Consider the following 15439-nt stretch of genomic DNA (forward strand, 5'->3'; position numbering starts at 1 on the left):
AAACTTCCTGTTTAGAATTTGGTCTTGCTTTACCTTTAACATAGTACGACATGTGCGAAGAAAGCATTATCATCAACTTTTAAAGCAAAAGAAGTGGATTTTTTTAAAGTTGCTGTTTAGAAATGTTATGTCTGGGAAAGTTTCACTTTGATTCCTAATCTAAGACTTAGCCAGCTAAGATGCACTGACTATAACCAACTTCACCGAACCTGTTGTGTTTCTTCATCCACTATTATTTATGCCACTTCCATGGAAAAGCAAACGAGCTCCATTAAGAAAGTGACTTCAGGTGGAAACAACAGGAAGGACATCCAAGTAATAGAAGATAAAGATGTGATTTCAATTAGTTTAGAGGATAAAGACAGATAAAGCACAGTAGGCAGGAACGTAATATCCTCGGCAGAGGATGGAGACAGAACCTCTGCAGGGCCCATTGCCAGCATCTATTTGTCACGATAGGTACTTAAGTTTGAATACTGTTTTTAGGACATTTCAGTCACTGAGAGTTTCTGAAACAGTCTAGCAGTAAGAGTTCAAAGAATCAACACATTTTCTCACAGATTTCTTAGACTTGGAAGAGAATATAGTCCATCTGACGTGAACAGAAACAAACACTGTTGCGCTTATGCTTCTCATTTGGCCATACATTTCATTGCTTCCCTGCCTCCAAGGATGTGTTCGAATACTATGTTGAGGAACACTTCTGAACACCTTTATTGAGAAGAATTATACATCCTTAGAATTGTGTTATCAAAGGAGCTTGAATTAAAGTCTCCAGTACCCTCTGTTTTGATATATCTCATTGTCTTTGTATAACATGTCAGAGTGTTAGAAAATCTAACAAGAATAATCCTTTTCCTAACTTTCCTGTAAAGCATGGGGGTACAGTGTCTGAAAGTTTTAACCTAAAATATCTCTTTTGGGGGAGCCTAAGATACCATGTTCTACTTTGCTCTCTGCCTCAGACATGTTATTTTGATCCAGTAAGCATTTTGTTTACTTAAACTGTCTGTCATGACCTGACATGAACTGAATATCTGATGAGCAATTCTGATCTAGGCTTCCATAATATGTGAAGCCTATGTCCTTCTTTTACACCTTTATATTTTTCCTTTCTGCATGCATTCTCTTTCTAATTTCCTAGGTTTCTTCTGTTTGGATTTTGGGGGGAGTTTGTTTTGTTGTTGTTGTTGTTGTTGTTGTTGTGTTTATTTTTTCCCTCCAGAAGCCTTTTTTATTAACTGTGAGTATTTAACATTTTCCATGTTCTCCCAGACTTGTCTTAATCTTAACAGAGTCATCAAAGGGAAAGGGAATATTTTTATTTCCTGTATTTCCTTTTTCTTATTAAACTCTTCCCCTCTTTTTCTTGTTTCTAATCCTTTGCTTTTGATTCCATTTTCTTTTCTCTCTGTCTCATATTCTGTCATCTAAACTTTATTTCCCTTCTCTACTTCTCCTCTTTCTTAATTTGTCTTTAATTACTCCCATAGTGATGGTGATATTTTTTTTTATTCCTCCAAAATATTGAATAGTTCCAGTTCTATTTTTTTACTAATTCAAGCCTGAAAAATAATTGATTTTTTTTTTTTTTTAATTTTTTTAGGCTCAGAAATCCTTCTCAGTTTTAAGGATTACAGAGGCACGAGGTGGAGTCTTGTACTTCTGAGAAAGGATATACAGTTGCTGGCACTTGCCCACTCTGAGGAACAAGGATCTGCACTCAAAAAAAGGTAGAAAACAATCCAAAGTGAAGAATCCTAGAGGACCCCCCTTGAGAGCTGAAAGCCACCCATCCCTCATGTGAAAGACACTCCTTTGCACTGTTTCTAACAGGTTGCAGTTACTGTAAGGTAAGCCTTGCTTATTGGTAATGGTTTTTTGTTGCTGTTTGCTTGCTGTTGATTTGACAATGGTTTGGTCTGTTTGTAACTATGAATTTCAAAGCTGTGTACTGGAAGGGAAAGGGAAGTTTTATAAAAGTGGTTGTTCCTGCTTAGAAAGTGTACTCTGACATACCCAGAGCTTGGCTCCAGCTTGATGTGTCTTCGTGCCTTCCCTGCAAATCGAAGTGCTTGGTCATTAACACAGTGAGTCACAGTAATGTGTTATGATCTGATCTGGCATTTATAAGGAAATAGAGTGTCTAGCCTCGGATACCTCTCCTCCAGGTCATTTGTCCTAGTGATAAAGAGAGTGCTTGCTCCCCAGAGGAAGCAAAGCCGCCCATTATGTCAGCTCACACCCTGGAAAAGGCTCCTGATTTCAGTGCCTCTGTTTGTGATGTGCTCTCTAAACGGGGTCAGTGTTATAACTGGGAGGGGGGAGCAGTTTCAGCTGTGAGTGAGTGCTCGGAGAAATGGTATAACTGACTCTGTCAGAGATGAATAAAAAAGGTAGACAAGCTGGCTTGTTTTATATTCACTTTTTTAAAAAAAATACATATATAATGATTTGTTTTCTGGATCATTGATTTATATGCCAGACAGATGAAAAGCAAAATTTCTATGATGCCTTTATCATTATTCTGACAAGGACTGCTTTTAAGTTAAAGACTGATGAAGAATGCCAACTTTTGACATTACTAGAACAGCCCTATCAGCTTTAATTTTCTTTTGTTTTCTTCTTGTCAAAGAAAGGCCATTAGAGATAAATTATGATCTCAAACTGGTTAATCTAGTGACGTGCATTTTTTTTCCCATAAATTGCCCTAGCCAGTTTTATAAGACATTATATAACCTCATGGAGAAACAAGGGTACAGAAAGTAGAAATTACGAATATCAAATGTCATCAGTCTTTAGGCCAGAGGTTCTGAAACCACTGGAAGACCACGGGTGAGTTGTCCACAGCTGAGCCATTGTGTCATATTGCACAGTTAAATGTTTGAACCCGTTTGTTCTGTTTGGCTGTACTTCTGTGTGCACAGTGTTCTTGGCATGTCAGAGACCGCTAGAGTGTGCTCAATTATAGCTCTGATCGGCAGCACACGTAGGGGACTGCATAGGGGGTGTTCAGGGTTGCTGAAAGTTTATTTTTTCCACTAAATTAGGGAGCTAGTGCTCTTGTCGTTATAGATCAAAGTTAATTGACCTCATGCCATTAGCATCAGTGGAGTTACAGCACAGAGTTTAAACAGAAAGCTGCGGAGTTTAATTTTGACCAGGCTGTGTGTGTACGCTGAAGTCTCACACTGCAGGTGAGGAGTAGCAGTGCAGACTATGAAGATTTAATGTAAAAGTTTGCTTCTTTGGATTACACTTGGACTCTAATTTTTTCTGTTCCAAACCTGCCTTTTCCCACTTTTTCTTCTCTTTTCTCTATTTTCTTTCCAGCAATTTACTAGTTTGATGAGTGTTCAGCCACAATGTTTTCTATAAAACGTAATTGACAGCTAATAATAACTTGCACCTCTTTAGCCTGGCATAGTGTTTTCAAAGCCTTTATAAACATTAGCTGAATCAAGCATCACCCAATCAAGAAGGCCAGTATTATTCATTTATTTTGACAGGTAAACCAAACTAGAAAACAAAATCAGATAGTTTCCTTGCAACCACAAGTCTGTGCAAAAGCCAAGACAAGAACACATATCTTCTTACATCTATTCCCATGCTCAACCATAAAATGTTTGGGTTTTTTCAAATATGTATATGATTAGCATTATGATTAAAAGGTTATGATTACCATTCTTTTGGGAATAGATAATATGACTTCTTTATATTTATACCAGAAGCTTTCAAGTAACATCCTGAGTATGTTATGATAGGACTGACACAAATAGAGTACACTAAAAAATCCTCCCTGCAGCTCAGCTGGGTGTTAGCACAGATATACAAGGCAATATGTGAAGTGAAAGAGAGAAACAAAGATTGGAGAAGATGTGAGAAGGTGAGAAAATGCTGGTAGAATCAGCAGAAAATATAGAGAATGGCAGAAAAAAAGAAGGAAGAAAAATGGGAACAAAGAGGATCCAGGTTGTAATTATTTACACCCAGGACTAAATTGTATATAATAGATACTATGCGCAGGATATAATAATTAGATTTTATTTAGTAAAATAAGAATATAGAACCTAGAATCACACAATTTTGAAATAGAAATAAAAATCATGTTTCCTATCACAGGATGTAAAAACTCTGCTGTCAGTCTACTCTATTTTTAGTGCAGAATGGTAAGGGAATAGAAATATTCTGCATGCTTCACTATCATGATGTGATGTTATCTATCAGTGTGTGTCATAGCATATCATATAATATATCTATGTGTTATCAGTGAATAGAAAATGTTTTGAGAGAAAATTAATTTAGCAGTGAATAGTAGCATACCTGTAGAAGGAGAGAGCCCCAAATAACAATACCATGCAGAGAGTTATTGTAAATATAATCACCCTATTTTTTTCTCATAGTTTGTATGTTTGTAGTATCCTCTTTCAGGGCTTTGGTATCACAGAATAACTGTTAGTGTTTAGTCACTTTCTGCTCCAGTGATTCCATCTGCTGGAGATTCAATTGATTTTTCAGATCTCAGCATAAGAAGGCCCAGACTGTGCCCTATTGCCTACGAGTGTTTGGTGGCACCAGCAGTAAGGGATGTCAAGACAAATGCTTTTAGGACAAGAGCAATGATGGAAATACCACAGAGAGCATTACGGTTTCATGGAACTGCAGACAGTTCCTTATTCTGAGCAGTTCAAAATGTGGATTTGGAAAGCAAGAGGCTTTGTCCTGTAGGATCTTGATGTTTAAAACAAACAAACAAAAAAAGAAGTGTGTTACTGCTCCTTAATTTGGAGGAGCATTCAGTTCCTTTTACAGTTGAATTTAATGCTCAGCTCTTTAAGCATGAAATTAATTCATATTGTTTTCCTAATCCTATTAAAAGATACTCCTGGGAAGTATATCTCTCCCAGGAAGAGCAGAAGGTTAGGGACAGATGTGGGAGCAAGGAGGTTGATGCTATATTGGCTGAGATTTTACCTACTTAGTGCGTTGTGCCACTCGGCAGTATATTTGTACTAACTCCATTTAATTGCTGTCAGGACACTTAAAACTTCTGAACAGACTGAGAAGAATAGTAGGTTCTCCCTGAGTCCTTGCCATGCTCCTCTGCACTTCTCTGATCTTACAGTTTCTTAAATGAAGTGATAATAGATGGAGGCCAATGGGACTGTAGTGGCAAAATAGGTACACAAAGAAGTGTAGTCATGGAGGCCCATTGCAAGGACTGGGGGGGTGGATTACTTCTTGAGTTTCCCATAATGGCAGGTGTAATCCCTCTGTGCACATGTGATAAAATATAATGTTTGTAAGCATTGCTTGCTTTTATATGTCATTCCCATAAAATCAACCTTCATTTGGTTCATTTGAAGCTCATGGGAACCTGACTTGGCCTCTGGAGAAGGTAGATTCAGGCCCTTTGACCCGAATCCTGAAAAATCAGGGTGTGATGCTCTTACGAAGGTATAACAGTGTTTGGCCTCTGTGTTGCATGTAGGAATTATGTTTCTATGCTCAAAGAAGGAAATCCAGTTAATTTACAGGACAGACCTTCCTAGGCTGACAGCAGACAAGACTGTTAAAACAAGCTCTAAACTAGGAAGCCAGGAAAGAAAGCTGCTAAAATTTCTTAACTACTTAAACCTGCTACAGACAGTGAAAGGGAATGAGGCATAGTTGCATGAAGATGAAATTAAGAAAAAAAGGGATGTTTAACAATGACAAATTAGAGGATACATCAAGTACACTGGCTGCATCACTGGAACTGGCTTTTCTCCCTACTGCTGGAAGCCTGAACAATGGGATGAAGCAATTAAAATTCCTAGTACTGAATACAGACTCAAATCTTGTAGTAGTGATAGAGATAGGGTAGGCAGGTAGCCATTATGTACTCTGGATTAAAGAACTGAAGGGTATAAACTGATTAGGGAAGTGAGAAATATATACATGGGCCATGAGATATAATTGTCTGTTAGTGAAATAAAAGGGACCACCAGGAAGAGGGATGTTGAGAAATATGCAAGCTTTGGAACTGGATAATAATAATATCCATTTTGATGTGGGGCAGGGTGGTGGGGGTTAAGGGCAGCAAGTAGTAGTGGAATTTATGTGATCATGGAAGTCTTTAACTTACCCAGACTAAACACAAAAGATGTCCATCGAAAAACTGGACTTTTGAATACTGTAACTTTTTTTTCCAAATTTATTTTCTGATGAAGTCAGGTCTTGGGTATTCTTGGAAGTAAATGAAGGTAGATTTTTTTTTTCCCCAAACAATCAGTGAACTAGCAAAAAATAATGATGTGTTATGCATTCACTGAACAGCAAGACCTAATGGGTCTGGACATAAAAACTACACTTAGAGCAGATTCAATTTTGTCCAAATCTCTCTCTGAGAAACGTAAAAGATAAATCTGTGCTTCTGGGGCCTTACAAAGGCAAACTGAAAAACTGAGGCTATTTACTGAGTACTGGGAAGATTACATATTTGAACGTGGAGGAGGCATATAATAACTTTGAATCAAAAAAGTTTTAGCAGCAAGCAAGATGATACTAGTAGGAAGGAGTATAGGTCTCCCTGGAATGAGAGTCATCTTAAACTGTGTGTTAAAAGTAAGAAGAGAACCCATAAGGAATGCAAAAGGGGATTGATTAGGAGGAAGGATTATGCCCCGGAGGTTAAAAGATACAGAACTGAAACAAGAATGCCCAAAAGCTATGTTAAACCAGACTTTTCTATTCATTTTAGTTCCCTGCAGAGCTCTTCAGCTTTGCAAACAAAAATTAAACAAGGAAGGAAAATTCTCATCCTATGTCTTTTCCAAGGTGCATGCTCACACTGTTATTAGAGGGATGTGATGATGGCTTTAAACAACACCTCATACACCTGAGAGGACATTCCTTGTTATTGGGAAGTGCTGAAAGAGGAGCTATTGTCCCAATACTTCTTCGTGATTTCTCCCTTTGTTGAAATCTGCACCGCAATGTATTTTGTAAGAACCTCTTTAGGGGGCTTGTTTTATTTGATGGCACCAAAAAAAAATGGTCTCAGAATCAATGAACATGAGGTTTCTTCTGTAGAATTCATTTCAATCTCAGCGTTGTTTAGAAGATTAGTGGTCACTTGACATTTTGACTTTAATCACTCTGGTTCTTAGTTCTCCATCTGTAAAAAGGGAATAATAATAATTTTTCTGCTGGTGGAGGCTTTGTATGTGAAATTTCATGCATTCTTGCTGTAAAGCATGATGAAACTGATGACACAGAAATGGATAATTTTATTTTCAGTGCAGGAATGTGGAGTGTGTGAGAATATGGTTTGGAATGATCTATTCACTGAACAGTATTTAATATGGAAATGTTTGTTGAATAAGGCAGTGATTTTGTAGGGAGAAAAAAAAGAGAGGTGATAATGATGTTTAAGATTGTACTAGAGTGGTGTTTCTTGAAGAAACAGAAGTTTGTACAAAGAAACTTAAGACCAGTGTTTCCTGTATTTCTAAAATATTTTTTTCAGTTCTTGAGTGATGTCTTGACAGTCTTTATGTACTTCAGACTTAGTTTATAGAGTTGCATTAGATGTACATATACAAGAAAAAATTATAACTTAGGATAGGAATAGCCTTGTGTTACAACCTCTTATCCAGGGAGACATGGCTCCACCAGTGGGCTCTCTACCAGTGAAATAATCACAGTAACCAACCAAACCATTCCTAGGCTGAGACTGGCATTGTGTATAAAGGAAGAAAATTATGCATGGAACATCACAGGTCATGAATGTCCTAGAAATGAATGCTACTGGGATCGGGAGGTTACTGACAGTTGAGGACTTGGATTTATCTCCTGCCACAAAGTCCTGCAGGACCACCCAGCAAAGGTTCCACACAGAGATGAGATTGCTGCGTGTGGAAAGTTGTGCCCACCCTACGCTTGCTTTTTGGCACACAGACGTGTTTGTGAGGGGATATAGGAAGGAGACTGACAGGTAGACTTGACTGTTGACCACAAATAGTATTTCACTGCTAAAATTCCTAATTGCTTTTTCAAGGAGAGAAGTTTGAGACTGAAATACTGTTTTGCGTGGGTGCCAGATGACACACTTTGGAGGCTGGGAACTCTTCATATCCACAGGGGCTTTCTGAGTGTGAATCTGTGGGTATGGGAGAATTAATTGTTGTTGCAGTTACTCTAAGACACTAATAAAAGCTTTGCCACTGAAAGTATTAACTTAAATTTTTGATCTTTATTCTACACTACAGTGCTCAAATGAGCATATTGTAAATTCTAGTTGAGTGAAAACAGTGTAGTTAATAGGCTGCAAGCTTTGATAAACCATGAGCAAAAAGAGAAGTTGTCTCTATTTATATTACATATTATTTCTGTAACATTGTTCAACAGTATCTTCATGTTTCTCCTCAAGTTTACTGCATGATTATAAATTCTTTTAAGGAAGATGCAGCACTTCAGCAGCTCCCTGGATTCTGTGGTATAAGCAGTTTCTTCAGAACTGGTTCTTGTGTCTGTAATGGGCTTTTGCTGCATGTCTGAAAGGAATAGTGGATTAAAGTGAACTAGAACTATGAAACATGCTAAACATGCTTTGTAAACAGCATTATTTCAGCAATGCTGCTCATAATGTTAAAGCACAGAGTTAGGGGTTTGTTTTTCTTTGTATTGTTTGGGTGTTTGGGGGGTTTCTTTTACACAAATGATGAGCTTTTGAAACGATCATGCAAATATCCTAGATATTCCAGTATGGCTGCCCTTCCTTAGTTCCTGTTTCTCTGAGATTCATATAAAATTTGACTGCTTTTTCCCCTTTATTTTCTACCTTTAAGTATTGTAAATCAAACACTCAACACATTCAAAACATATCAGTCCTTTGAATCCTCCTGGAAGACTCCCTACTGTGCTCTCTGAATTTTTAAGCTTTTCAGCATCTCATATGACAAGTATGTTTTCTTCCAATGGACACGTGCGATGCACAGTCTGTCGGATTTTCCCCAGCGCTGTCGCTCAGAACAAACTTCAGCTCTGCTTATATCAACTTGTTTTTGAACGCTGGAAGTGTTCAGGTCTTTCTCAATGAATCTTGTAACCTTAATTCTTGCACTGGAAAAATAAATACAAGTTACTGTGGCCCCTTGGTTAATTGTTCCTCACATTCAGCTTTGCTTGCAGGCTGGAGTCACCAAGGCAGTGTGTTTTTTTGTTTCAGCCTTGCTCTATGTGCTTCCTCTAGTGATCCAGTCACATCAAACGTTTCCTTCTGAGGGGGAAGAGCTGGAATTTCCCAGGTGTCTCACAAAACGTTTAATGAAGTGTGTAGCACAACCATTTCATTACAACATATTGTGTACTTTTGCCTTTAATAACTGCATTCCTCATCTAAGAAGTCTCTATAGCTTTCAAAACTGAATTACAGTGGTATTATTTTTCTCAGAATATATTTTTCCATGACAAGAATAGCACTTTCCTAAACTATTGTATTTATTAGCAACCTGTTACCCTCTGACACCACTGTCATTTTCATCAGCCTTGATAAAGTGAGTATCATTTAAAATCTCTTTAAAAATTATTAAACCAGTTTACTGGTTTCTTATTTTCTTTCTTTTTTTTTCCCACTGTGCATGAAGTGAGAAAAATAAGAGTCTGTAAAAAATTAGAATTTTTATTCTGATTTGATGGCAGTCAAATAATCAGACTAGCCTGAGGGTGAAATAATTTCCCGCGGTGATAAGAGGAATCGCACTGTCCTGATGAAGAACAGGCTGACTTAGAAAGGTGTTCTCCATCTCCAAGTCAAAGTATGAAGTTCAGTCCCCCTATTCCTATGTGGCTGCTGCTTCAGCTTCAGGAAGAGCTGCTGCTTTTGCTTCTTTGCTCCTTCCTTGCTTTTCCACATGCCTATTGCATATTCCTATTGTCTAGTGCATTTTTTCTGTCCACCGAAAATGTGAAGTTATGTATCGAGGTTATATACAGGTGGGGAGGAAGATCTGGTGCTTAATTTGGTCGTGTGGCAGGTGAATTTTGCCCTGTTAGAGAGATATCATAGAATCATAGAATGGTTTGGGTAGGAAGGAACCTTAAAGATCATCCAGTTCCAACCCCCCTGATGTGAGCAGGTCACCTTCCACTAGACCATGTTGCTCTGGGCCCCATCCAGCCTGGCTTTGAACACTTCCAGGGATGGGGCATCCACAACTTCTCTGGGCAGCCTGCACCAGTGCCTCACTACCTTCACAGTAAAGAATTTCTTCCTAATATCTAATCAAAACCTGCTCTCTTTCAGTTTGAAGCCATTCCCTCTTGTCCTGTCACTACATGGCCTTGTAAAGAGTCTCTGTCCATCTTTCTCGTAGGCTCCTAATGATGGCATCAGGGAATTTATCCCTTAAAAAAAGAAAACAAAACATAAACCCCATAATTTATATATTGACTCCCTGTACCTTACAGTACTTCTGCTTTAGGTAATCATTCTTAACTTAATAAACAAGTTTTTAACAACAGCATAGTTACCAGGGGACAGAGCTGTGAATTAGTTACCAGTGGCACCTCTTAGTCTGTGGAATTAAAGGCAAAGAGATTGAACTGCCTTTTGATCCAAAAGTCATCCTTTTGAAATATGCTCTTACATCTTGGAGAAATCATGTGTGACCTAGTTGCAGTGGACAGGGATAGGATGTATACTACACCCAAAGAGATCCTTTCAACATGGATGTTCAGTCCCCTGTTATAAGTGTCATTTTGAAAAGCTTCTGTCCACTGAAAATGGACCCCTGTTGTGTAATTCAAAGGAGTTAGAAGAGTTGTGATTGAAATAATTTCATTTCTCACATATTTTCATAAAACCATTAGAATAAACTGTTTAGTTTTTTAAACTCTGGCTTTATTCCCCATATTGGAATTCTTCCTCGGAGCATGACAGAATTCGGTTTCATGTTCAGTCCTTGACAGATATTCGAAACAGACACTTCTGTTGTAAGCACAGCAGCAGCTGCAGCTACAGCTCAGCTTCCCTTGTTTTTAGAGGGAATGCCATCCTATTCATTACAGCCAAATTCTGCCCTTTTTGGACAACCTTTAGCTTCCCATGAACTTCAGCAAACTCTTATTCTGTGTACAGCAGCCCCCAGTCATGTGCCAGTGTCCACATTTTAATAACTGCTTGTTTATTCACAAAGCACAGTGTACAAACTGCATCCATTTCTTCTGGTGCTAGCTTAGTACTTCTCAATTTGATGGGTACAGGCTCAGGCCCTTTATTTTCCAGCAACCAGGGCATTTAAATGAACTATGCCTTGGACAGCAGATTGGATACCTGCTCACATGGAATCTTGCTTGATGTGCAGTGTCTCAGATAGGTCCAAGAAGTATTAAATCTAATGTGCATGTGTGATTAACCTGTGCATGTGCAGTGAATCTTACTGGTCCAGGGGAAAAAAAAAAGTGATATGTAGTTATTTGGTTAGCAACCAGCAATTCTACATTGAAAACCATCTATAGCAAAAGCAGCCTGCAATTTTAGCCTGACAACAAACTGTCCATTGCTGTTGTACATCAATATTTCCATACTTGCTGCTGATGTCTCTCTCATTTAATTCCTGCAACTGAAGTAAAGAACCTTAGTAAATTTCCTGTCATTAGGAATCAAAGAATTATGTCAAGCAAAGAAAGAAAGAAAGAAAAGCTGGCTTCCTTGTGCAAGCCAGAGACAAGGGGGATGTGAAACCTCTGAAACATTCCGGATCTACCAAAAAAATGTAAACTTGCCGAGTGGATTGTTCACATCAGCTAGAGATGAGCGTCTCTAGAGATTAATAGGTAGAAACAGTGGCTTCTTCTTATGCAGGGATGGAGGTAACAGGGCTGAAAGAGACTTCCATAAACTATAAATAAAGATGACAGCATAGGAAGACCTGTATGTATTAAGTTTTTCTGACCATTTGTTTAATGCTTCATAAAAACCAAAACCAAACCAAAAAATGGTTTTTAGTTATTGACTGGAACCAGTCCAGCAAACAAGAAAACTGCAGAAATGCATCTGAAGGCAGTGGGCTTCAGCAAGGGGGTGATGGAGGGGAAATCTGATCCAAAAGGAAGGCTTACTATGAGTACCAAAATGGATCCAAGCATATCTTCTCTAAAATCATGACAGAGCTACTCAAGGCTGCTTTTTTTTTCTTATTTTTTTCTTTCCAAAATGGAATTGTGTCTTTATTTTCTCTTTCCCTATATTAAATTACCTTTCCCTAAATTAAATATTGCTTTTGCACTGCTTTTGATCTGGGCAGCAGTTTGATGGTTTTCAGTCTGTATTTGGCATCCTAACTGCTTTGCCAAGAGTGGTTGACACTCCTCTGCAAATCATGAGGTAACTAATACTGAATCTTCTTTCCTCATTTGTGAGCTAAGTCCAGAGAAGTTTTAGTGAAAGATGAATTTGTTGAGAATGTAAAGCCAATGCTTCGACGTATTTCAAGTAAGATAAAGGCAAATTTACATTTAAATGTAAATGTAACCTTGCCTCCACCCCTTCCCCCAAACCCTGAAACCAGCAAAGAATAGCAAAACAGAGGGGCTGATCTTAAGAGTTACATCAGTCAAATGGTGCTCCAAAGCAAGGGAACAGCTCAAATAAAATTTTAGCACCTCTGCCTTTCAGAACTCAGTTGGATGTAATGTCTACATCAAGGAACTGACAGAATGAAGCTAACTGGTGTGAAAAAAATCCACTCCTTCTGAAGAAGCTTCTAAATACCAGTTGTCTAAATCTATTGATAAGCAGGGATGCATTATTAATGAAGCCTGCAGCCTGCCTAGTGCTGCTCAGATGGTTCAAGCATTTAGTAGGAAATATTTCTGTGAAGTGCTGCACGGAATAATGACAGTGTCTGTCTTAAATCGAACAAATGACTGTAGCAAGCTCTGGGGAGGCTCAGAGCAAGCAGATGCTTTCCAAGTGAAAGGCAGTGGGGTACCACCTGCTGTAGGCAGGCAGGCAGGAACAGTCCACTAAATATTGACTTGTTAATAATTCAAGACAACAGGAACCCCTAGCTCCTCATGCATGGCACTGCCCCTTCATCATGTGGCTTTTCATCACCCTAATGAGCTACTTGAAGAATCAGATACTGAAATGTCTTGCAGATATTCCCCAAAGAGTAGGACTCAAGCTGCCATAATTCTGAATAAGAAGTTGTTGGCGGTACACAAAATCAAGAGAATTTTAAAAATGGCAGGATCAGTGCTTTAGCTAAATGTTGCTGCTTGCTACACATTGCTGTGTAGTGACTCTGCCTGGGACTTGTGCAGCTCCTGGGGCAGAATGTCTGTCTTTTGTGACATTTCTCGGGCTAAAAATAATTGACATTCAAGTTTATTAAGGAGGTATTGATAGTTTTATTTGCAGCAAGGAAAATGTACAAGAGGTTACTTGCAACTGGAATTCTCAGTTAATACTCTCTCAAAAGGATTTTGGTTTCATATTAGTATGTGTTTGGGACCTTCCACATTTCCTGCCTTTCATCATGGATGTTAAATCAGCATTTTCAAATGAGTGTTCTTCAATTGAAATATTTGAAATTGAGTAACCCATTGACAATGAATAACCCCTCAAAAGTTAACAAAGCTTCTAGGCAGATTTTATGGACTTCTTGGTTTGCTATCAATAGAAGTTTGCCCAGCTTGAGTACTGCAGTTTTATGGTGAAATGTGGGAGTTCCTGTATTTGTAGTATATATCCTGGTGATTGTTGCTGTTGCATCTCTTTCAAGATACAACCTTAACAGAAGCTTCCCATTCATTCCCTGTGTTTTTGAGCCAATATATTTTTCTCCCTCAAATGTCTAATTTTTCATTTATTTTTGAATTATAAAATAAGATTCTATTATGAGGTCTTTCTTGTTTGCATGATTTTCCCAGCTGTCAGACTTATCACCCAGCTACCTGACTTCTTTGCAAACTTCACTGGGTAATTTGTTGCACCTAATCAAGCTGACTGGGCTTCACTGTATGAACAGTCTTAATAATTCCAAATGGATTATAGTAGACTGTTCATAAGACAAGTGATTATCTATGCTAAGGAAATTAAAATTACAGCAAATTGGCTAGTGTTGCTCTGGAGTGCTTCCTCTACGTCTCGGTAAGGGAAAGTCTCTTGTGACTTCCCAGCACTGAGCACAAAGTTTTATTTAAAAGAGCCAAGAGTGTGTGTGACTTTCTCTGCTGCACTGCTGAGCTTCTGCTTATGGCCTTCCAAGTTTTTGGTCATTTATATGCATTCATGAAGTTCAAATTTACCAGGACTTAGAAAATTACTTGGACTCCCTTACTGAGCAAACTGAAGTTGCCCCCACATGTCCACAAGCATTATGCCTTTTTTTTTTCCTATCATTTGTGTTTTTAGAACATTTTAGCAATCTGTATTATTCATTCAGTGGTGACTGGTGCTTACTGGACCATCTGGAGGTGGTGTGCTTGAAATGGGGATCTGATTCAAATCTTTTGGAGGTAGCCACAGATGCTTATATTTTGTCATTTGAAAGCTATTTTATATTTGAGAAAGCCAAGGAATTATAAGCCTAAATCAGGGCTTAGTCTACAACGGAATGCAACTAGGTAACAGCAGGTCACAGACCTGTGTAAGAAAGGGAGCTGAGTCTAGTTGGCAGCTGTCTCAGCAACTCATTTTCTTGGTGGGAACAGTTCTTGCTTTCTGTCCTTGCTCCTCAAAATTGAGCCAACAGATAGGAATAAGACCCCATCAGTAGGCTGCAGTGTACCTATTTTTTATCTCAGGCTCTTTCTCCCCTCCTGACAAGAAGAGAGGTTTTGTTTGTCATAATGGCAAGGATGAACGATCATGTAGGTTCCATGGAAAAATTGCACGTTTAGTCGTACTCAGCTATGTTGTACAAAAAGAGAGATAAAATAGCTTATAACTAATAAAAGTGTGAGAGATAGAGACAAAGATTTCCTGCCTGAGGTGGTCAGATAGTGATAGAAAGGTGCCCCCCCAAAGGAGACTCTGAATTAAAAATAGCTAGTGATTACAGCTTTGGACCAGCCTTGCTGAGATGGGTGACCATATGTTGGCACAAGTTGTACAACTGAGTTATCTCACTGAATGTTTTTACTTTATGCTAACAAATGTGCAGTATGGATAAAACATAGGTGAGGAGCTGTATGGCCAACCACCATTTGTGGTAAACCACCTGGCATCTGCCCATAGCTGCCTGAATGCATCCTGCCTTTGCAGACAGGGAAGCAAGCAAAACCGGTAAGAAATTTTAAAGTCAGAGACTGAAAATTTCATGCCCAATTTTATTTTCAGATGGCTGTTACTTTCGAAGTATATGACTACAAAATGGCAACTACATGTTTTTCTTGCCTACAACGGTATTACTAAACACTGATCACTTTTCTGCTTTCTAAATTAAGT

General features: G+C 38.5%; 1 protein-coding gene across 1 annotated transcript in view; it reads left to right on the forward strand.

Moving 5' to 3' along the window:
* Window positions 1-15439, forward strand: part of TTC29 (tetratricopeptide repeat domain 29) — a 381566-nt gene that overhangs the window by 183448 nt on the left and 182679 nt on the right. The window contains exon 4 of the mRNA XM_027692737.1: window positions 1607-1853. The gene's annotated coding sequence lies outside the window, so the exon portion shown is untranslated. The remainder of the gene's footprint in view (window positions 1-1606; window positions 1854-15439) is intronic.

This window comes from Neopelma chrysocephalum, unplaced genomic scaffold (assembly GCF_003984885.1).
Source record: "Neopelma chrysocephalum unplaced genomic scaffold, ASM398488v2 Primary Assembly neopelma1_88, whole genome shotgun sequence".
Taxonomy (NCBI): domain Eukaryota; kingdom Metazoa; phylum Chordata; class Aves; order Passeriformes; family Pipridae; genus Neopelma; species Neopelma chrysocephalum.